General features: G+C 32.8%; 1 long non-coding RNA gene across 1 annotated transcript; it reads left to right on the top strand.

Moving 5' to 3' along the window:
- The first annotated feature begins 1,349 nt into the window (after positions 1-1,349).
- Positions 1,350-11,331, top strand: LOC127711347 (uncharacterized). The gene is made up of 2 exons (XR_007986647.1): positions 1,350-1,525; positions 8,710-11,331. It is a non-coding gene; the product is annotated as an uncharacterized LOC127711347 (long non-coding RNA).
- Positions 11,332-25,496: the final 14,165 nt, after the last annotated feature.

Below are 25,496 nucleotides of genomic sequence, written 5' to 3'. Positions count from 1 at the left end.
TTTTTTCTGTTTTTAGTTTTTCAAACACAATTACAAGGCAGATTAAGAATATCAAATTCAGTTAGTTTAGTTTCTACAAAAAAAAAGAATGTCATTTTTGTTTATAAGATCAACAAACTCTGGACATAACAATTTAGATTTTATACCACAAATGTTTAACATTTCAAGTCGTTCACATTGCATGGTTGTCCTCCTGTACTGTATCCCTAACTTCTTGTCACATCACGGTTTTCCGATCTAGGGGGATGGGGGTAGTTCCGCTTATGGTCGATGTAAAGTTTATCGTCCCGTAAGACAGCATGGTGGTTCTTACTTCTGGCGTCTTTCAGAATTGGTATCAGTTCTTCTGTCGGCTACTTCGAAAGGAAATTGCTCATAGACAGAATATCTAGGATTTTCTGGTAATTTGTCTCTGGCGATTGTAAGTTCTCTGTTCCTGTCCTTGCGCCTCTCGAATATGGCAACAATACTTCTTGGAGTACCATCTGTTTTTGTCTTTAGCGTGTGGACTACATGGAAGTTAATGTTATCCTTAATGTTTAGCACTTCACCCATGAATTCTTTGACTTTATGCTGTTTTGCATTTGTAGGAAAATTTGTGTTTTTGAAATCATCACTGAATAATTCCATATCCATAGGGAAGGAAAAAATAACGTTTGATATAGCAGGCGATACCAAAATAGACATGCATTTCATGTACGCCGATTGAATTGAGTTTGTAGAAAAACAAAGAGGCTGTGATTTTTCCTTAGAATTATCATTAAAATTCTAAAACAATTCTTTTTGCAGATAATCAGGCAATCAGAAAATAGGGAAACAATCATTTGAAATGTGTTACCCTAAACCATACGCACAGAAATTACGTAAAAATCGGACTTAAACTATATTTTAATATAAAAAAAATCGATCTGAATCGTGTTTATTATTGATGTCCCTATTTATAAATTCTAGAAACTTTCATTTAAACAGTGAACACTGCATTTTCCTTTAAAAATAGATTTTTTAGCTGAGGTGTACTAAAAATTCGACATTTTTTTAAAAGACCCATTTATGAAAATCAATTATTTGACAATGTTCAATTTTAACAATTTCTTTCACGGAATGTTTCCTCAATATGGAAAACAAAAATGTCCTTTATAAACAAAACTATGAATCTGTTAATTTCAATGTATTTTAACTAAAAATCAAGGTCCATGACCCCCAATTTTTATATTGAAATTTGAACATATATTGACCATTTATCGTCAAACATTTAGACATCCCTTCTTCCTTTAATTAGACATCAAAACAAGGTAACAGATAACGCGCAGTGGTAGAACTTTTCTCGTTACAGCTCTCCATACATTCGTAAAACAGTTGTCAATCACATGACTTTGATCTGGAAAGACACTTTTGGACATTATCTACTGGCAAAGGTACATTTAAATATTCCAACTGTGACGGACTCAACACGATGATGTCCCGAAAGGATGAGATGCAGTAAAATATAAAAAACAAAAAGCCGAGCAATTAAGCGTGAAATAAGGTAAATATATTAAAGACTTGTATTTTAATATAATATACATTTGTTCAGGAGAGAATGTGATTTAATTTTACAATATTCATTTTAATCGTTCCTACCAAGTAGAAAATCAAGGAAGTATAAGGTGGTCTTGTATCATTGACTCATCAATATACGGTAGATTGACTAGGACATTTCGCTTCGTCAAGATTTGTACGAGAAGCCGTTTTAACAGTTTATTCGTATTGTATTGGACAATAACGCGTTCATGTACACCATAACCTTTTGGTAACTATAGCAGTATTTACGCCACTATATTATTCATAATGAGTACAGACAAACCCGCTATGTACCTGGTAAATTTTAACTGATTATAAGGTTCCTCAAAAGGAATTGAAAAATTTTGACGTGTTTACACTACAAAATCTTCTAAGAATACAGACAAACTGATGCACCTAGGAAAGTTTTAAGGCATGACCGAACCTAGATATATAAAAGTTCAATGTAGTCTATGTTTCAGAAAATTAAAAACTTACCTAGACTTTAATATGCGTTTTTTTCCAGTCTGCAGAGGATAAAAAAATAAACACCTGGGTTGCATTTGATATTGTCCACTCGGTTAAAGAGTTTAACATGTTTAGATCACTTATCGTTTGCAGATGTCTATTGTCCATTTATTATATGAATATTATGACACGGATGCATTTAGAATTAATGTAAAAATGTATATTTTATAAGCTGTACTGCTTCTGAATAAAGTAAAAACATATGAGGGGAGCTTCTCAAACCTCTTTCCCAAATTTGTTTATTTTGGGACCTAGCAAAATCAAGAAAATTTTATTATTTTCTGAATCATAAAATGAATTTAGAATTTAGTTATCTAGTTCCTATAATGCTGTAAAACTTTTCCAGGTGCACATGTTTGTCTGTACTTGTTTTAAAATTTGTAGTACGGCCATATTAGCAAGTTTTCTATATATAGTTATTGTTCTATGTTTCATATTTATTTCGTGTCGTGGTATGGAATAAATAAAAAGTCTATGATATAGTAATAAAGTCATTTATGCTCAGTGTAAAAATCTATTTCAAAAGAAAAAAAACTTAAAGCCGTCGTCATGGGTTTCAAATCGTTACAAAATGAAAAAAATGGGATGGAACAAAAACTATAAGTAAGCAAATATGTTTAAAAAAAAAGGTTTGTTATCCGATTTGTACTTACAGTCATAAGCAACAGGATTTACTTATTTACATTTTATTGTAAAACTGCAACATTTTCAAATTGTTTGCTTTTCTTGATCCCGTGTTTAATTGTTTTGTAGTAATTATCGTTACTTCCCTTTACTCATTACGTCTTGATAACAAGTACGAAATATAAGTTAATAAACAACCTGAGACACAATGACATATGTATACAAGCAACTAAAGATACACATGTACGGCCTTCAACAATGAATTAAAGCTATTCTGTATCGTAAGCTATAAATACATACACCTATTTAAAAACGTTTTGTTCAATGTTTCAATGTATAGGTACCACATAAAAATGTTTAAGGTATAATTTATTGTGTTTAACAACGACATTTTGTGCCACTATCTTATTAAAAAAAGGTTGTTTTTTTTCTGGTGAAACTTTTCCAGTTTCAAATCTATGTATTTTTTAAAATCCATTGTGTACCATGACAACATTCAACAACCACAACATTATTCAGTGTATAAATTATTGGCATAACGAGTTTACATGTTACTTTATTAATGTGCCTTCAAAAATGAAACTACACATATTTTTTTCACTAAAAAACAGTAAAGATTGAATATTTTTTTGCAAAATCAACATACTTCATTTTGTCTCTCGTCCATATAGCTGTTTCATTGACATTTATAGATGTTTTACCTTGAATAATTTAATTTTGGATGTAACGCGTCTTCTGATTGGCTGGCAGTGTTTTGTCTATCAGCTCATAGACATAATTTTGTCATGTGACCGTGACGTCATCAACGTTTTTTTTATGATTTACTCCGACTTAAAATGGAATTTAGAATTAAATTATAAGGAATATCTGTAATATTTTTTTATGTCTATTCGAAATAAATTCAAAAAATGTGGTGAAAAGTTTAAAATAACACGCTACGCGGGTTATTCAGTGTGCACCACATTTTTGGTGTTATTTCTTTATAGACAGAAAAATATTACAGTCATTCCTTAAATAACAAAAAAATGATTCGAAATAGCTAAACATAAAATGTGTTTTATTTTTTTAATTGAAGAATTTGTGAATCACAATGGGACATATATTAACTTTTTGGTCTTAGCTGATATCTATTTAGTTCAAATGTAAAATTTGTAATTATGTCTTTAATAACGAAAATCTTTCCCCGAGAAGAATCATTCTTTATGTTTTTTTCATATTTCTTCTCTCCAGAAACCAGATGTAAACACTGCAGTCCTTTTGTTCATTGCTGGATTTGTCCTGAATTGTAAATATTCCCCAATAGTCAGAGTAAAGATGTCCTGATAATTGTCAGAAAACATTTCAAGAGGATAAATCTCTAGTTGCTGTTTTCGAAAATACTCATCAGTCCAGTATTTTTTACAGATTTTCCTTCAGTCTAACAAACAAATCATAAAGCCTTTTAAAACCCTGTGTATTATTAAATAAAATGTGAACCTTGCTTTTGTCATATGAACCACTTGTACAATGCTTGTTCAGTGTGAGTCAATGCTCCGTGTTGAAGGCCGTACTTTGACCTGTAATTGTTAACTTTTTATTCATTGTTTCTTGGATGGAGAGTTGTCTCATAGGCATTTACACGAGTATTTTTCTTTTCGATTCGTTTCAATTTATTCAAAGGTGAAAAGGTGTTTGACGGCTATACCTAAGTCTTCATTTTTTTTAATTAGCGTATAACATTTTTTTTTCAAAACGCACATTCACAATGCACACATGTTTAATGTAGCAAAAATATTTTCTCATACTAAAACATTACTTACGACTTCTAAATTTGCAATATCATCTGTTTCCGCAGTGAAGTTTGTATCCCCGGTTTCTGTAACTATATGATCTTTTCCAACTGCTTTCCTTTGATTGTCTCCAGAACTTCTTGGTTTTCTTCGTTAACTTCCGACACAATATCCATAGCTTCTTTTAAAAAAATTAGATTAAACAAATAAAACAATACTATCGATGGTTGTATAACGTCCAGTGGCAAATTTAACGCATATATAGAATAATAACATGATAACACAGTATATAAAATACGCATTTTAATATTGCTTTTCATAAGCATGTATTAAAAAATAACTTTGTTTAACTTATATCGCCGTAGCCTTATAATAATAAAAACTTTTAGATTGCTATTTTAGTAAATAAAAATTATAGTTTTACCTTCAAACGTTACATCTCTGTCATCTATGTTCCTTAATATCTCCAAATTTCCATTTTCATTTTAAGTCACTTTCAGGTACTGTTTCATCAATCTCTTCTTCTTCAACCTCTACATCTAAGTGAGCCTGTGCTAGGAATTTTCTTTCATCTTCGGTTAGGAGCACAAATGGAAGCTATATAAAAAAGAAACGGTTTTATTCCACGTATATATTATCAACGATACTACAATAGATTTATATACGACAGATATACATACATGGTTAATCAGCTTTTAAATTCGCGTCTAATTAATAAAACCTTACGGTAAGTGTATTATAAAATGTGTAGTTTAGTTAAAATTAATAAGACAAGATGAATATCATTTATTTAAAAAACATAATTCGTGACTTTTTATTAATATTTATATTTTTTTTATGCCCCGCCATAACAGAGGGGGCATTAAGTTATACCCTTGTCCGTCTGTACGTCCGTACGTCCCGAAATTGGTTTCCGTTCTCTTAACTTTACTCATTACCTCAAAACACAGAATAATTTTGAATTTTGGTGGCGTCACTTTTACTGTTCTAGAGTTATGCCCCTTTACAAATGGAAACATTGCTGATTTTTTTGTTTCCGTTCTCTAATCATGCTTATTTAAGTTTGCCTCAACCAAATGTTATGAAACTTGTACACAATGCTCATTACCACAAAACACAAATCAAGTTTGAATTTCAGTTGCATCACTATTACATTTCTAGAGTTATGCCCCTTTACAAATGGAAAAATTGCTGAATTTTTTGTTTCCGTTCTCTAACTTAAGTTTGTCTCAACCAAACTTTATGAATCTTATACAAAATGCTTATTACCACAAAACAGAGATCAAGTTTGAATGTTGGTGCCGTTCTAGAGTTATGCCCCTTTACAAATGGAAAAAAAAATGCTGAATTTTTCGTTCCTGTTCTCTAACTCAACAAAATGTTATGAAACTTAAACATAATGCTTATAACCACAAAACTCAGATCAAGTACAAATTTGGGTAGCGTCACCTTTACCATTCTTGAGTTATGTCTCTTTTAACGTAATATGCAAGCGGGGCATTATCTGTGTCCCATGGACACATTCTCCATTTATTTTTAAATTCTATTCATTTTTATAGTTACCTGTTCATCAATAGGTGGTGCAAAGTTAGGTCTTTTAAAGTAAAGCTGATATGGTGTGGAAGGCTTTGTACTTTTGTGTACCCTGTTGTTGTAGTTGTAATAAAATTCTGACAATTTGAAGGCCAGTCTTTTTCTAAAATGTTCTGTTAGTGTTCTATTGAAGCGTTCTACGCGTCCTTGGCTCTGTGGGTAATAGGGACGTCCTTGTAACTGCCGGGTCTTGAAAATCGACACAACTTCAACCAAGTTTGCATTTGTGAATTCTTTGCCATTGTCACTTTGTAATATTCCTGGCGAACCATATAGATATACATATTTTAAAGTAAGTTCAGCTACATCTTTTGCGTATTTCTCTTTTAATGGTCCACCAAATATCATGCTAAACGAGAATAGCAATCTACTATGTTACAAATGTAGTTGTAACCTTTGACTGGTGTCATATTTTAAAAATCTATTGGCCAACGACTGTTAGCGTAAGTTGCATGAATTGGGCGCCTTAAGGGGTTGGTGTGTTAGGGGGAGATGAAATAATCCTTAGATAAGATTTTAGGAAATTTACATGCAGACGGAAAGTTTTTCTGTGAATTTTTAACTTATATACAAAGCCATGAGCCTACCCAAGATAGATATACTCTGTCAATAATATTTTATCAGTTTCATGAAGCCAGAACTGCCAGAAGAGCGAACATTTTTACCTGTTTGGTTCATGGACTATCTTCTTCATAAGATTGTTTGTAAACATGAGCATAAAATATGCAATTGCAGGAGCTCCTCTGTCTGGCCAATACATTCAGGGTCTTCAGGATTTTCTTCCGGCGGAAAAATACGGAACCAAGGAGTTGCAATATCCGCCATATTTGCCGTATTACGCAACGCTCCCTTTGACGTCATACATTTTTAGACGATTTTCATATTCGTGCATTTTCCCGTAGTTTTCCTATGTTATGATCAATGTTAATGGTATTTAGGAAAAGCGGCAATTTGCACAGAAAAAGTTGATAGAAGTACTTATAAATGCCGGTCAAATAAAACATTTTTATCTATCAATAAACATTTCAATTGAAAAAATATTTCTAAAAATCGTCTCAGTGCATGTTTTAGTCTTAATGTAAAATTTTCATATGAAACGAGTTTCTGTACTTACAAGATATCAAAATTATTGAACTAATAAATGCATTTATCCGGAAAAAGTTCATATATGCACGTTTTTTCTACATTTATTACGAATATATAACGTATTATAGACAAAATAATATTTCGTTCAGTGCTTGTTGATTGCAAGCTTATTAACTTTCGAGTGTGTTCCAGAAGTTTTCCTGGATTGTGACATTGATAAACAATCAAGACAGAGCAGGTGGAGCATGTGAAAAATATATGAATTAATAGAGCCATAACATTTTGTTTTTATATTTTCCATGCGTTCCCATTTGTTAATCATACGTTCTATAACAATTGTTAAATAATTATGTGTATTTAATTTGTTCCTTTAAAATCTTTTATTACTATTTACATTGCAGTGCACATTTGTTTACATTCTTTTGTCACGGTTGTAAATTTTGTAAATTTTGTAATTTTGAAACAGGGTAGCGAACATCCTTTAGGTCACTGCAAATCATGGAAAAATATTGACCAACTAGTGTACGGAAGACAAAAATATATATATGTAGACAAAACTTAACAATCCAATCATGCAAAATAACAAATCTTAAAAAACAACACAAACATGCTGATTTAACATGCCTAACATGAATATTCTGATCACAAATTTTAATTATGACAACATCATATCATTACAAACACTAAACATAAAGCTCATCAGGAAATTATGGGAGCTGACAAAAAAACATCAAAATTCAATGCAATGGAACATAATTCATTTTGTTACTTCCTGTGGAAATGAATCTATTATGACTCTTAAGGTTATTCATCCATATGGATGTTCTTTGGTGGAAAGAGGATGGGTATTATTTCATCTTGTACTTACGCAAATTAATCATATATCTAATCCAAGACTGTTCAAAGCCAGATTTTCTTAACTTGGAAAAAACGTTGAAAGACTTTTGTCAATATGTACATTTTTTACAATTATGAATATGTTTCAGTTTAAAAATGGTAAATTACTTCTCCCTCTGTATGAATAAATTACTTAAAGGCTGGTCTTTGTATGAAGACTTCATGAATTTTGAAAAAAAATATTAATAGAATTTTGCTCATATGTACGAATTACAAAATTACCGGTACTAATTTATTTCCTGAAACAGTATGGTAAATCACATCTCCACCTCCTGTGAAGACCTTCCATGACATTTTTTTATGATACCAAAAAGAAATTAAAACTTCTGCCCTTTATAATTTATTTCAAGACTTTTGTCATATTCCTGGAATATAAAACAGTAAATGACGCAAATGTTCCAATGAAAGACCAACAGAATGTCTAAAATTTTAAACATGTTGGTAGAGAAACCTAATTAAGTTTTTTTTACTCAAAATCTACAAAATCAATCTCCTGCGGTGTCAAGTCATTATCACACAAGATTTCACCTACACTTTCAAATTCTGATAAAAATATTGAAGTAATAATTTCATTTTCATTGTAATCTGAAAACATTTCTGTATCTTCAAAAACATTCTGTAGTTCTATGCTATTGTCAAATGTTTACATGACAGGTCTTCATTTTCATTCCAGGTATGATGGTCTCCCATATTTGTACAGTTTGAATAACCCGTACTATTTGGAATATCAGGAGATTGAGGAAGACATTGAACATCAACTAAAACTTGCACAGGCAAATTTTGTGAAGATGTAGAAGCTGAAATATTCTTGCATAGAGTGCAGCAACAACCAGGACAACAAACATTGCCTTTCCGCTCACATAGACATCTGTTGTTGACACAACCTGTTTTACAATTGCATCCCTTTGTAAGAAAAAGGACAGTATGTTCAACTCGAGAATAGTTTTCTGTAGTATCCCATATTATAGACAAGCAAGAATCACATTTCATTTCCCATCCATATTCAATATGATAAAAAAAGTTAAACATAGGAATGTAGGGCTTTGTCCCACATATCAGATATCCAGCAACCAAGCATCCAGTGAAATTTTAATGCTTTAGCTGTTGGAATCATCTCATCTTCATTGACCATTCGATCCCATTTTTTTCTCTAATCTTCTCTAAGAAATCTAAATGAATTTGTAGGTCGTCCTTTTCGTGGGATATTTGGAGAATGAAAAGGTTTTTTGGTGAAGAAATGTTTTCAGGAAATGCTGTCCTGTGATTCAAAAAGTGTAGCGTACCAATAAGTCTATAAAATGCCAAAAGACCATTGGGATTGGTTTCTGCAAGAGAACCTGGAAATTCTGTACCTGATATGAAATCACAGTGTTTCCTAAAGTTGTCAAAAACTATTCTGTTAGTAAATCCTCTGAAGAAAGAGACATAGTCACAACCAGTTACAATGAACAGATTTTGTAGGCATTTATGAAGGTTTTCAATATTTTGTAACAAGGGATCATTTGCTATCTCACTGCTTAATGTGTTCATGTCAAGGTATTTTTTTTCGAAGTTGCTGTCCTTCAAGTGAATGAAAATTGTTTTATTTTTAAGAGAATCTTCAGACATAATCAGAGGTAAACCTATGAAGCAGACATCTGTATCAGGACTGTAGATCAAAATATTTGTACAAGGAGATGAAGAGGCATGCAACCATACTTTGCTATCACTTTCTTCGTGATTTCCATTAGACTTTGAATATTCAAATATTTCGTCTTCAAGAACACAATGGCCTTGTCCTTGTTGTCACCTTCAAAACCCCCTGCTGTAACAAAAACAAAATCGCGTGACCTTGAAAGTTCTAAAAATTTAACTGAATGATACTGTACAAGGTTTCTTTTGTTTTGTCTGTTGAAAAGAAACCTTTGCCAGTCAGAAGGAAGAGTGGTTGAATCAGAAATAGATATTGAGTCCGAAATTTCAAAATGAAGCTGGTGACCCAGATCTCTGCGTGCACGTTCCACATCCTTTGGGCTAGGACCATTTCTTTCAGGATCATCAAAAAGTACATGTATATCAGAAGCATTGTACTGTGCATAGAAATAGAGAACCCATTTGTCAAATAAGAAACTGGCATATTAAAGAGAGAAAATATGGTAACCAAGTTGACGAGAATTAATGATGAACATTCCCTCCAAAAAAATACCTATTGTGTTAGAACTTGAAAAGGAAAGGATGTCTGTGTAAGAAGAAGATTAGAGTGATTTGAAGAGGTTCACAACACTGGATTTTTCACCTTTAATTGGTAGTTCATCAGCAGTACATATAGCTCGAGGCAGTTTTATTAATTGATGCAGTTCTTCCACAGGCTTTTCTAATGTTTTGAATAAGCTAATTGCGCTTTCTTAAATAGTGAATAACAGTTTTATTGTCTTGTAGTTCCTTTTTTTGTTGTAGGTTGTTTTTTGTAATGATTGCAGAAAGTGTTTTTAGGTTTCTTCGTTTTCTAGGAACTTTTTTATTTTTTAGAACTACACAACTGATAAAACTTTTAAAATCCTCTTCTCCATATTTCCTGTAGTTGAGCATGTCAGATGTTTGGTGCGCATGTTTCTCCTGTAAATATCTGGTGTAATTTTGTATTGGTTCCAGTTGTAAATAAAGACTTTTCATGTATTCTTGGATGTATTTCTCATCAATTTGTCTGATAGAAATTTCCCCAATAGATGAATTTTGATGATAAATTAAAAGCTGTTTTTCAAATTTTGTAGGATTTTTGCTCTAAAAGGTAATGATTAGCAAGTAGAAGCTAACGACTGTTTTGTGGTTGAATTCAGTGAATATTTGGTTTGCAAATTAATTTGCATTTCATGTGCTTCATCTAAATCCACACAGTTATATTCGGTGCCTGTGATAGACACTGCAAACGTCCCTAAGGAGAAGAAATCTGAAATAGGTTGTGGAAAGGTCAACAAGTCTGATAAATGATAAGGTACATGTTTAAGATATAGAGGTCTGTCAAAAGCATGAAAAAGAGGACATATCATTTTCAAGGAGGCCATTCTCAGGTTCCAGTTTCTTGATCTATAAGAAATATACAGGGCAAAGTATAAAAGGAAATCAGTGTGTATGAAGTTGTCCAAAAATCTGAATGTTTCGTCCTCCTCTCTCTTTTTGGAACGCCAGAGTTTGAAATCAGAATCTTAATTAAGACGTGCTATAAAGTAATAAGAAGGGGTGACAGTTTCTTGTGTGTGTTTTGTGAGAAAGTTGTGGAATAATTGGTTAATAGAAATAAAAATCATTTTCTATCTAATTATTCTACTCATTTGACAAAGAAAAGGCATTCGAATTGTAATGCAAAAAAAAACACCACTGTTGAACTTTCTTAAAATTTCCATTGATGTCCAATTTCATACTTTTGAAAGATGTTTCCGGTTAAATCAATTCCCAATTCATTGCAAAAGAGAGGCTAAAGATACCAGAGGGACATTTAAACTCATAGTTCGAAAATAAACAGTTTCAAAGAACTCTCATGCAAACAAATTACATGATTGCTTCAGCCTAATAATTCACCTAATTAGCCCTAGAGCGATTTGATTCATCTGTAACGACCCAATGTGTCACGTGGTGTTCCGCCATTAGAATTTGAAGGTAAAAAAACGGGGTCAGCTGCTTCAGTTTGTTACAACATCGTACATTCAGCGATTGAGAAACAATAATGTGTACTCAAGCTTGACAATACACGGTAACAAAAAAACAATGCTAAATCTTCAGAAAAATAAAATAGAAAATGACCGGAGTATCGTCATGGATATATCTTCATGTATAATGAGCGATCTGGTCCGAATTATTTAAAGCCAATTTTTGAACCAACTAAATACCGCTATTGTAAACCAAATTGAAATTAAAATATTACAAAATGATATTTAAAAAGTTCAAAAATACTCTGAGAATTCAATATATCACAATGTTGACAATTCAATAAATCACAATGTGAATTAAAAAACTTACTAAAAAATTTTGACTTTGTACTCAGATTTCAAACACGCTTTTAATCAACACACCAGAAAGGGTAACTGAGGTATAAAACTATGGTTACTCCGGATCCTACGGGTAATAAAATCCTTGCCAAAGTGGGGCGTCCGTTTGGCTGTGTTGGATGTATAAATACGCAGCCACGTCCGGTCAGAATGGGGACGTTAAATCCGATGCATCGTTAAGAGGGAGTGCCCTCGTTGCACCTCAAGAATCCTTGCAAGTCTTTTATAAGTCTTCTAATTCTAATATACACTCTTTTTCCAGAGGCCCCTTAGGGTGACTGGGGAATTGAAATACGGTGACTACAGGTCTTCTACCGACCAGCAGTGAAACCCTTGCCAAAGTGGGGCGTCCGTTTGGCTGTACGGGATGTACAAGTACGCAGCTGCGTCCAGTCAACATAGGGACGTTAAAACAGATGCTTCGTGTAGAGAGAGTGCCACGCTCTTTGAACATTAAGAACGCTTGCAACAACTCTGTGAGGGGTCCGTAGTTGTCCTGTTACAAGGCAAAGTTTTGATCCCTATCCACTTTACCCTAATATTCGAGTGGCAGTCTCAATTATCCCGCCCATCATCCCGGACAGCCTCTATTACAAGACCTACCTAATATATTTACTGTTCTAGTCTTGAACATACATTTTTACCACTGGACGTTAAACAACAAACAATAAATCAAGGATGGCCAGGTCCCGTTCACTGATAGCATTTGTATTCAGGGACATTTTTCTATTAGGTTATTTGATGTTCCAAATATGAATCCCCAGGTAACTGCATGACTTGGTGCTTGTCCTTCTAATATTATTTGCAGTTGTGCACATAGTAATTCAACTTCTACTTTGGGAAAAGACTACAGCTGGGGGTCATTTGTATCATTTAAAAGTTCGATGTACATGTCATCTTTATTTAACAAAATGACATCATAAATACATGCCCTACTAAAAGATTCTTAACCATAAGCTGACTACTGACTGAGACATATTTAAATTTGCAGCAAATGATTTTTAAATCTAAGATTTCGCTTTCTTGCTCTCATATCTTCCAAAAAGAAGCAGTTACTCATTTATCGTATATGCCCATAGCTCTAGCTCCAGCAATACAAACGTTTACTTTTTAATCAAAAAGGACAGATTATAAGAAACCTTTCTAGGGTAATCCTGGAGTAGCTCCAAAATATCATTTCTATGGAAGTAAACAGCAGCACATCATGAAATATTATATTAATTCTATGTACATGAAATGTAAATTAATAGTTTTTTCCTGGCTCGTCCTTTAAGAAAAATTTTCGAGAATTCATAATTTGTATGACCGTCATTTTATAAGTGCCTTTACTGCTGTTCGAGCTAAGAGAAATTGACCACTTTCATCATTTTCAAAAGAAAAAGGGTTTCTACTGTCAGTTATAGACTCATCAAACAGTTTCAGAGTTTTATCAGCTGCTGTACCAAACTTTGCAAGAAAATGTTACTTACATGCATATTGACCCAGTCAATCAAGACTTCTCATTTTCAGTCATAGCTTCAAAGTTGTCAATAACTGTTGGTAAGAGATATTTTCCAATTTTTTTTTCTTCTTCTGTGTTTTCATTGAAACATTATTTGTGGCACATTGATCACTTAAGAAGTATTTGATTGATGTTATAAACTTGGCTCTAACCTCAGTGCTCTCTTGGTCAAAGTTAGGGTAAGTCCTGGCTAGGTGCTCTATCATATTATTTAAGCATTTTGTTTATGTAGCAGCATCACAACCTCTTATTTTACTTAAACCCCGTGATGAATTTGAGCCATCTTTCAGTGTGTCTTACATACATTTATAATGATCATGGTATTAAGTTGTTGCATTTTGAAGCAGAGCATTACCTTTTGCTTCTTACGGCTTACAATTTGTTAACATGGCTTCGCAATCCTGTTTATAAGCTTCTATATTGATTTCGACCAAGTATACTTCTTATTAGATTTTTGTTTGCTACCCTTTCTAGTGGCTTTCCTGTTGTATTTTTAAAAACAGATTTGATAGCAATTGGAACTTTATTCAAACTAACATTAACATCTGTTATTAACTGCATGCAACATTCTCCAACTTCATTTGTATATTAATTTTTTCAAAAGAAGGAATTATGTCACTCTGTGGAATTCCTTTAATACTTTCTCCAGACTTCTTATTTGCTCATCTGAAATCTTTTTCTATCGTGCTCACAATTTTCTATTTCAATTTTATCTTGTTGTTTTATTTTTTTTTGTTTTCATTTACAGTTTTATTTCTGAAAATGTATGCCTTTCAGCTTTTGTTTTTCTCAAATAAATCTTCCCATAAATCCTCTCTTTCATTTCGTATTTTTCGAATACCTCTCATTAAGAAATTTTCATTAAACATTAGACCTACCTTCTCACCTAATTCTTCCAACAGTTGTTCATTTTCAACTGATTTCAAATTTTAAGTCAATATTTTTTTTTTTCATTTTTAACTTTTATTTAAATTTCTAATGCCATATGTCCCTAATTTAGACTAAGCTGCTCCAGCAAACTTTTGAAATTTAGTATAAAGTTTATAGACTGGATTTTATATTTTTCCTATAATTCGTACAAAGTATTTTGCACTTTTTAGTTTTTGTTGTTAATATACTAAATCATCTTTGAAATACAAAGATTATGTATCAGAATTTTTTAATATTGCTAGAGGGTTTAAACAAGGAGACACCCTGAGCCCCACTTTATTTAATGTCTTCATAAATGATATTGTAAAATAATCTTTTTGATTCTTTAGTAAAACCAATTATGACCTATAATTCAGAAGTAACATATTTGGATAAATATATTTCTTTTCATAGAGCCAAAAACAGAGCCTTATCTTCAGGAAAACAAATTAATCAACTTGATTTTACAGACAAAACCCCTATTGAAAATATGCATCTTAAATTTTGTAAATCTACTCTAGGAATAAGAAAAAAATGCATCCAATTTAGGAGCAAGAGTTGAACTAGGAAGATTGCCTATAGAATGTTTTATTAAAACACAAACCCTTTTATATTTAGCTAGACTATATAATAATAATATTAATCCATTGATAAAGGAAGCTTTTTCTCTAGCACAGTCTCTAGATTTGACGGGAACTTATTCATGGTATACATATGCAAACAATATTGTTGAAGAGACTAATATTGACCTTAATATTCTTCCTTCTTGTAAGGACATAAAAGATGTAAATAAAATAAAAAATGATATTAAATTAAAAATGAAATACAAATATGAAGATTTAATTGAAACTAAATTTGAAAACATTGATGATAAAAGTAAATTTTATCTATAAAAAAAACTTAAAAAAGATTGCAAACTAGAATCTTATCTAAATATATCTAATTTTTAGATAAGTAGATTGATCACTAAATTTAAACTAAGTGATCACTCCCTCTTAATTGAAAAGGGGAGATATTTTAAAATCCCAAGATAGGAACGACTTTGTCATAAATGTAAAATACTAGAGGATGAGAAACATTTTTTACTCTATTGTGATTATAATAAAACACTAAGAAATGCCTTTTTTGAACACATATGTACTGAAAATAATAACTTTAATAATTTAAATGAAGAAGAAAAAATTCATTTACTAAATCCATCAACATCTTTACAAACAAATAAGTTAGAATCCTTCTTGAAAAAAGTCATTAGAACTGAGGGCAGGGGACTCTTAACAGCTTGTTTGTTTTTATAAATTTTGATGCTGTTTTTATTGTGTATCTTTGATATGTATGTATATATGTTTATACATGTTGGTCACAAACTGTAAAGTTTATACGACAATAAAATATTTGATTTGATTTAATTTGTTAATGAATTAATCTGTTTATTGATTTACATTCAGAAACAACCAACAGTTGCATCTTCCTTCCTTTGATGAATTTTGAAAATACTTTCTACACTATCCTAATTTTCCTTCTTGTACTGCTGTCATTTAAGTTCCAAAAAAGTGTAAAATAACAAAAATACTGAACTCCGAGGAAAGTTCAAAACGGAAAGTCCCTAAGCAAATGGCAAAATCAGCAGATCTAACGAATGGAAAACAACTGTCATAGTCCCGAATTGGTACAGGCATTTCTTGATGTAGAAATGGTGGGTTAAACCTAGTTTTATAGCTATCTCTTCCTCTCACTTATATAACAGTGGCATTGAATTCTATAATATTGACAACAATGTGTGAGCAAAACAAACAAATAAGGAATGCATGTACCAAGTAAGGAAAATGACAGTTGTTTGAGCTTTTGATTTTGCCATTTGACCATCCGATAAGTGATTTTCCGATTTAAATTTTCCTACGAGTCCGATATTTGTGTTATTTTTACTTTCACACCATCATAAATATACAGGTTTATTTTCATAAAGAAAATATGAAACACTAATGTAAGAAATACAAAATCCCCTCTCCAAACTGTTATGGATATATATTATTCATTATTAAACTGTAAAACCCCAAGGGTAACTGGAGAATAAAAATATGGTCACTGCAGGTCTTCTTTCGAACGGCAGAAAACCCTCGCCGTAGTGGGTCGGCCGTTTGGCTGTACGGACTGTACAAATACGCAGCCACGTCCGGTTAGAATGTGGACGTTAAATACGATGCCTCGTGTAAAATAGTGCCATGCTCTATACACGTTAAGAACACTTGCAACTCTTTGAGGGTTACGTAGGTGGCCTGTTTTAACGTAAAATGTCTGTCCTTGTCCAGTGTTCCCTCATTTTCCAATGTAAGTCAAAATTTCCCTGACCTTCATCTCGGACGGCTTCTATTGCAGGACCTACCTACTGTATTCATTGTAATTTGTTCTCGTCCTGATCATGCATGCAATAAAGGCAAGTGGACGTTAAACAAACAACAATCAATCAACCAATTAAAATGTAAACTAACCTTCAATTTTGTCATTAAATCTACTCAATCAGTATCATTGGCATTGTATTAAAAACTCTAAAGGATATTCAAAACAGAAATCCCGTTTTGAAATGGCAAACTCAAAAGATCAAACACATCTAAAGAATGGAAAACAACTCATACTTCTGACTTGGTATAGGCATTTCCTTATGTAGAAAATGGTGGATTAAACCTGGTTTAATAGCTAGCTAAACCTCTCGCATGTATACAAAATAAGAATTATATTAGAATTCAATAACCATAAAATAATTTTATAAGATATTCTTCGAATATGTTAGTGAATTAATCTGTTATCACGCAGGAAAGCTGGAACATATAAATATGTGACGAAGTCAGAACTCTGATGTCAAGCCTTCATTTACATCCACGTTACATAGGTCTTTAATTAATATCGAATTTATTGAATCAATTCAATATGAAAATAAGGAGATGGTGTATGATTGCCAATCTCGTAAAGTCAGCTATAATAGCCCCCGACATGAACTATATGTAGAATCAATGCAGTTGAGTAAACTATCTGCCTAATTTATAACAAAACAATTTGCGAAAAACAACAAGAGGCTCTCAAGAGCCTGAATCGCTCACCTGCATTTCAGAGGAGCAGATTTTTAAATGTTAGCAAACTTGATGAACAAATTGTGTAAAATTGTCTTTAAAGGGCAATAACTCCTTAAGGGGTCAATTGACAATTATGGTCATATTAACTTTTTTGTAGATCTTACTTTGTTGAACATTATTGCTGCTTACAGTTTATATATATCTATAATAATATTCAAAATAATAACAAAAAACTGCAAAATTTTGTTAAAACTACCAATTCGGTGGCAGCAACCCAACAATGGGTTGTTTGATTCGTCTGAAAATTTCTGAGCTGATAGATCTTGAACAACTGAACAATTTTACCCCTTGTCAAATTTGCTCTAAAAGCTTTAGTGTTTGAGATATAAGCCAAAAACTGCATTTGACCCCTATGTTCTATTTTTAGCCATGGCGGCCATGTTTTTCGATGGATCAAAACTTCGGATACAATTTATAAACTAGATACCCTAAGGAACATTTAGTTAAAGTTTGAAGGTATTTGGCCCAGTAGTTTCAGAGGAGAAGATTTTTGAAATAGTTTACGACGACAGACGACGACGACGGACGCCAAGTGATGGCATAAGCTCACATGAGGCCCTTCGGACCCCGGTGAGCTAAAAATGACAGACATGAACTAACGACAACCACTGCACTACAGGTTCCTGAATTGGTACAGGCACATAAAGAATCTAACGGGGTTAAAATCACTGCTGTATCTCTTCTGACAGCAAAAATTTAAAAAAATTATGATACGATTTGTCGATAAATATTTGGGAGGGATTAGTTCACACTGTTTTAATTTTGAATAGAAAAGGCACACACTATATGATGGTAATATTGCTGAGTGTATGTTGATTCACAATGAAGAACTGCACAACAGACTTTGAATGTCGTTATTGTGTCACAAATGACTGTTCCTACAAAAAGGGTGATAAAGAACAATACTTTATTTCAGTAATTCAGTAATAAAACACCATTCAAGGTGCAACTTCTAGTAGAAGTTTTTAAATTATTTCTTTTTAACATCACAGTATGTCGTAACTTTCAACAAACATCCGTTTCCGCACGCATTTTTTACACCACAAATAAACAACACAATACTCGAATTGTATGGTATAAACAGTCAAATTTTTAAATGTGTACAAAAGTTCGTTCGCACGATCCTTTTTGGGAAAAAAACGATTTTCGATAAATTAACTTCGTGACTTCTCTTTCGGGGCTTCACTTTATTGAGACACATATATTCCAATATAAACAGAATGACATAGACGAAACCAATTAGAATGCTGTCCTAACGAAATTATATTAGCTACTGACGTGTATATCCAAATAAAAATAGTCGCTTAATCATTATTGATCATGCACGCAAACGTATCGGTGTTGTAGAACTTCAAACACGTATAATGAGAGTTTTATTTGTCGGATTAGTCGGATTAATGAAGTGTTATTGTAGTTTTCTCGATAGCCAGATCAAATGACGTAACCACCAATAGTTACGACATTGAAATAAATTTTTAATCGAAAGGGATCTTTTCTCATTCAATACCCGACCGCAATGTGGCATGGAAATATAACTATAATAAATTTGAGAATGGAAATGGGGAATGTGTCAAAGAGACAACAACCCGACCATAGAACAGACAACAGCAGAAGGTCACCAACAGGTCTTCAATGCAGCGAGAAATTCCCGCACCCGGAGGCGTCCTTCAGCTGGCCCCTAAACAAATATATATACTAGTTCAGTGATAATGAACGCCATACTAAACTCCAAATTGTACACAAGAAACTAAAATTAAAAATAATACAAGACTAACAAAGGCTAGAGGCTCCTGACTTGGGACAGGCGCAAAAATGCGGCGGGGTTAAACATGTTTATGAGATCTCAACCCTCCCCCTATACCTCTAGCCAATGTAGAAAAGTAAACGCATAACAATACGCACATTAAAATTCAGTTCAAGAGAAGTCCGAGTCTGATGTCAGAAGATGTAACCAAAGAAAATTAACAAAATGACAATAATACATAAATAACAACAGACTACTAGCAGTTAACTGACATGCCAGCTCCAGACTTCAATTAAACTGATTGAAAGATTATGTCTTCATCATATGAATATCAGGCACAATCCTTCCCGTTAGGGGTTTAGTATCATACCATCATAACATATATGAGAAGAACATAACCCGTGTCATGCCAACAACTGGTTTTTAAATAAATGTGTTTAGTGCCGATGCAAAGACCCTATAAGTGAATCAATATTAACGCCAAAATATGCAATCTTTAATGACCTGACAACAGTATCGTAACTATATCCCTTCTTAATAAGTCTATTTAAAGGTTTTGTTAGCTTCAGAGGTGAATACTGACATTTTTGTGCTTTATAAAGAATATTTCCATAAAAAATTGGATGTGAAATACCTGAACGTATAAGAAGTCTGCGTGTTGAGCTATATTTACGAATGATGTCCTTATACCGATGATAAAATTTAGTAAATGTTTTGACTAGTTTGTGATATCGAAAACCCTGGTGTAATAATTTTTCAGTAATACATAAATTTCTCTCGTTAAAATCTAAAACATTGTTACATACACGAGCGAATCGTACAAGTTGAGATATATAAACACCGTAAGATGGTGACAAGGGAACGTCACCATCTAAAAATGGATAATTAACGATAGGAAATGAAAAATCATCTCTTTTATCATATATTTTAGTATTAAGCTTTCCGTTAATGATATAGATATCAAGATCGAGGAAAGGGCAGTGGTCATTGTTAGTATTAGCTTTATTTAAAGTAAGTTCAACAGGATAAATTTCTTTAGTATACATACTGAAGTCGTCATTATTGAGAGCCAAAATATCATCCAAATATCTAAAAGTATTATTAAATTTGTGTATCAGATGTTGTTTCGATGGGTCTTTGCTGATTTTTGTCATAAATTGTAACTCATAGCAATACAAAAAAAGGTCCGCAATAAGTGGTGCACAGTTAGTCCCCATTGGAATTCCGATAACCTGACGATATACGGAATCTCCAAAGCGAACAAAAATGTTATCTAGTAAAAATTCAAGGACATATATAGTATCAAAGCATGTCCAATTGACATAGTTTTTTTGTTTATTGCTACTAAAAAATGACCTAAAAGAGTTTGAACATATATATTCACATTCTGACTTTTTAAATGCCCATTTAATTAGGTGTGTGAATTTTTTCTTAATGAGAATATGAGGCAATGTGGTATATAGGATAGAAAAATCAAAACTTTGAACAGATTCAAAATCACCAATATATGCATGCAATTTATCAAGTACTTCCAACGAGTTCTTGACACTCCAAAAGTAATTAATTCCACTATTTTCGAATGCCTTATTTGAACAATTTATTATCAGGTTTTTGATTGTACCAAGTGTACTGGTAAGAAGAATAGACAATTTAGTAGTGGAACAATGGCTTGAAGACGAAATGAATCTATATTTGTAAGGTGTTTTGTGTAGCTTCGGAAGCCAATACATAGTTGGGACTTTCATTGTATTTGGTTCTGCTTGTAAAGCGATAGCTAAAAGTTTATGTTTGTTACAGATGTCGTTTTCTGAAAATGGAGTCAGTTGGAATGTTGGTGAATTGGTGATTTCTTTTTTCAGAACCTCAATATAAAATTTACGTCAAACAATAATAATATTATTAGCAGCTTTATCGGCCGGGACAAAAACAAATTCCTTGGCTAGTTCTTTTAGTTTATGTTTGATACGAGAAATAGGGTTATTGTGGTTATTGTTATGAGTAAAATGTTCTTTAAAATGTTGAATACGTATATCAACTATGTTCATTACTGATTTAAAAAAAGAGTCCAAAGATTTTTTGTCAGCTTTTTCCCGTTTTATCCATTTTAAACAGTAAGTATGGAGTGAGTCGTGGATGATATTACGACACTCATTCCAATTAATAATTGACGGGGGACGATATTTAGGTCCTTTACTGAGGAATGATTTTAACTCTCGGTCTTGAACGATGTTAAGATCTCCTGTTATAACATGGGAAATGGGTCCATAAATGTATTCGGAATTACTGCAATTACATGAAGTAGGTGTATTTTCACTGATATTAACATTTTTACATAATTGGCTATAATTAAACACAAATTTCCGGGTAGATTTCTTGTAAATATAACAAATAAGAGGGAGCTCAGTATTATCAAAATATCCCGGAATTTAACAGAATGGTCGTTAAAAATACCGGCAATATTTACAAAATCAAAACCTTTATTGACATACTTTATTTTATGTTTTTTATGATCTTCAGGGCGATCAATTTTGGGAAACAGTTTAGAATAACAATATGCCATTATAATTTGAACGATTTCATACTTAGGACTGCTATATGAAATTGTGTTGCAATCCTCTAAAATTTTATTTAACTTATTAACCGGTAATGAACAGAGCTTTGTTAACAGATAATGTCTGCCGTTGTTTTTTGAAATAGAAATTAGATCCGAAATATTGGTATGATTGGTCCGAAATTCTCTTTGATTGCGATTTTTTCTACGACCATGAGAACGGGTTTTACGAACAGTTTTAGAAACTATATCCAAAATGTTAACAGAATCGGTTCTTGATATATTACCAATTCCCATGATATTATCATTAAGACCGAGAGGGTAGACTGTCTGTAATTTTTTAATCCAATTTAATTTAATTATTTTCCGCGATCGTACAAACTTTGAATGAGATTCACCAGGCTGCTTATTTACTACTTCTAAAGGTTGAACTGCTAAATATGGTTACTCTTGGTCTTTCGACCGGCACTATAACCCTTACTAAAATGGTTGGCTGTGCAGGATGTACAAGTACGCAATCACGTCTGCATGGTCAGAATGGGGGACGTAAAATCCAATGCCTCGTTTAGGAAGAGAGCCACGCTCTCTGTATGTTAAAAACCATTGCAACAACTCTTTGAGGGGTCTCCTTGCCTGTTGCAAAACCAAATTTCTTCCCATATCTTATTTACCCTTATATTTACAGTGGCAGTCCAAATTTCCCCGACCTTTATTCTGGACGACCTCTATTGTATATATAGGTGATTGTTTCTCGTCTCGAACATGCATACAATTTTTGACAATGAACGTTGAGCAACACGCTATTAATCAATCATTTAATCCAAACGTTGTGTTGAAATAATACGAGAATTAGTTAAAGAAAATTTGAGTTATAATTCCAAGATGTTAATGGACGGAAGGATGCAAAGTACACCATAATACATTTCTTCGTCGACTGGCTAATAAAAATTAGAAATTAAAGAAAATAGCATAAATATTTTATAAAATTTACTTGCATATATATCTCCCAAGTATTTTGTATTGGCAAAACTAGACATCATTAAGATGGGAGCCATCTCCGTGGGCCCCACTGTGAATAACAAATTTGTATTTTTACCATAGGACATGGGGTTGTCAACTGAAACCAAAGTTTTTGACCTTGCCCGTTGACCTAGGAAGTTGTACATGCATTATGACACAACCTCTGGTGTTGGTTAATATATATGTCTAGTATAAACTTTGAAATCATAACGGTTCTCAAGATACAGAGCGGACACGATCTTTACCATAGAACATGGGGTTGTCAACTGAAACCAAAGTTTTTGACCTTGACCCTTGACCTAGGAAGTTGTACATGCATTATGACACACCCTCCGGTGTTGGTTAATATACATGTCAAGTATAAAGTATGAAATTATAACGGTTCTTTCGATATAGAGCGGACACGATCTTTACCATAGGACATGGGTTGGTCAACTGAAACCAAAGTTTTTGACCTTGCACTTTGACCTAGGAAGTTGTACAAACATTATGATACACCCACTGGTCTTGGTTAATATACATGTCAAGTATAAAGTATGAAATTATAACGGTTCTCTAGATATAGAGAGGACACAATTTGTTACGGACGGACGGACGGACAGACTGATCACAATAGTGCGACCCGCCATTTGGCGGGGCCCTAATAATTGTCTATTTATGGTTACATCCGTTATAATATATGGTAGATAGGTAGTTAAAAAAAATTTGCGAAATGTTATCTGTGGGATGTTTGTACATGTTATATATGTTTTCATTGTCATTCGTTCTCTGGTGGAGAGTTGTCTCATTCTAATTGTTATACATTTGTCATGTCGGAGCCCTTTTTAGCTGATTACGCGGTTCGGGTTTTGCTCATTGTCGAAGGCCGTACGGTGACCTACAGGTGCTTACTTCTATATCAATTGGTCTCGGGTGATAAGCTGTCTAATTGACAATTATACAACACTTTCTTACTTTTACTGATGAACTTAAAATAGATTGTTTTTCCTTTCTCAAATAGGTTAAACGCACATGTATGGCATATGAAGAAATTAATTCATTATGCTGAACTGTCATATTAATAATCAATATAAACAAACATAAAATGGAGCCAACGCGTATGTTACGGCTGAGATGGAAAGTTGAAATCATCCCGGCTACCATAGATTCTAACAGAAATGCAGCTGGTTAGTGCGACAAAACTGCTCAGCGTGTCAAATTTGCGGAGAGCATGTCATTAACATATACAAAACTATCTTCAAGGAACAACATCTTTCAAAACAGTAGTATTAACCCCGGAGCCTAGACAAATTGAGCGTTCCCTACTAGGCATGCATCATCCGCAATGCGAATCAACACTCAGTCAAAATGTCACAATTGGGAGTACGACAAAATCGGTAAACTAACATATTTTGTCGCTAGTGACGTGAGACACAAACATATCGTATCGTTCAACAATTTGTAGTGTCGAATTTACCTCATGACTCTGTTGAAGCAGTTTTGTTACAGAAGCACACCACCGGTGATGAAGTCCGTATAGTGTGAACATGCACGAGCGTATACGTATATGACAATCTGACTTTGACTCAGTTGATTTTTGGAAGTATCATTATTTAAGACTGGTATCTGCAATTTGTTCTTTTGTCTTTTGATCTTACTGCTGAATATTTGATTGATGCGAAAATATTTGCAATGATGTCACGTTTACACGTCTGTCCTCGTCAAGTTGTCGATTAAATGCACGCGACAACATTCACAAAACCGAACAACTATCACATTTTGCACACGTGAAATTAGTTTTACTTACAATTCCATTTTATTTCATATTCTCAACCGAAACAAAATATAAAGTTAAGACATATTGGCGAAAAAAAAAAATACCATTTCATTTTTGTATACTGACTTCATCTCGGGCTTGCTTGATACACTTGCTGATACAGTCAGTATCAAAAACAAAAATGAGATTATTCTATATGTATTATCCCAGACATTGAAAATTTAACGAAAGACAGTGAATCAGGCTATTGCCAAATGATACATCTGAAAAGACTGAATATAATCAGCATGTCCTTATGCATTTTGCACGTGTTTTGTTCATTGGTTAGTCAATCTTGTGATATGAATTGTTCTTTAAGAGCTCAAAATGAAGTTGGCATTTGACTTGAACAATCAATTACTTTTATAATTCCGCTCTCGAGATCGTTTAAAAGTAATATTTTAAATGAGTTTTCGTAACTACAAGAATACCTCCACTTTAGTTTTTTAAAGAAATTATAGGAGACATTTTGGAATTATGTTTTGTGTACCATAAGCTGTATATACTTTGTATATTATGGTTAATATGTGTACAGATCTCTGGGCATTGACAGGCACTCCAGCTTCTTGCAGCAATAAAAAACTGAACGACAAGAAATAGCACAATAATGCATTTAACACCAATCAATCAATTAATCAAAACAGGCCTTGATTTTATTTTATTTTTATTATCATAACTTCCATTCTATCAGAAATCAAAAAGTTTCTCCAAGCGGAAATACACGGTTTCCCCAAGTGTTTTACACTTAATAAATTGTTAACGATTTTTTTGTGCATGTGCTGTATTTGAAAAT

Source organism: Mytilus californianus, unplaced genomic scaffold, assembly GCF_021869535.1.
Source record: "Mytilus californianus isolate M0D057914Y unplaced genomic scaffold, xbMytCali1.0.p SCAF_8, whole genome shotgun sequence".
In the NCBI taxonomy this organism is placed as follows: domain Eukaryota; kingdom Metazoa; phylum Mollusca; class Bivalvia; order Mytilida; family Mytilidae; genus Mytilus; species Mytilus californianus.
The sequence above is the reverse complement of the archived record's forward strand: the minus strand, read 5'-3'. Positions and strand labels throughout refer to the sequence as shown.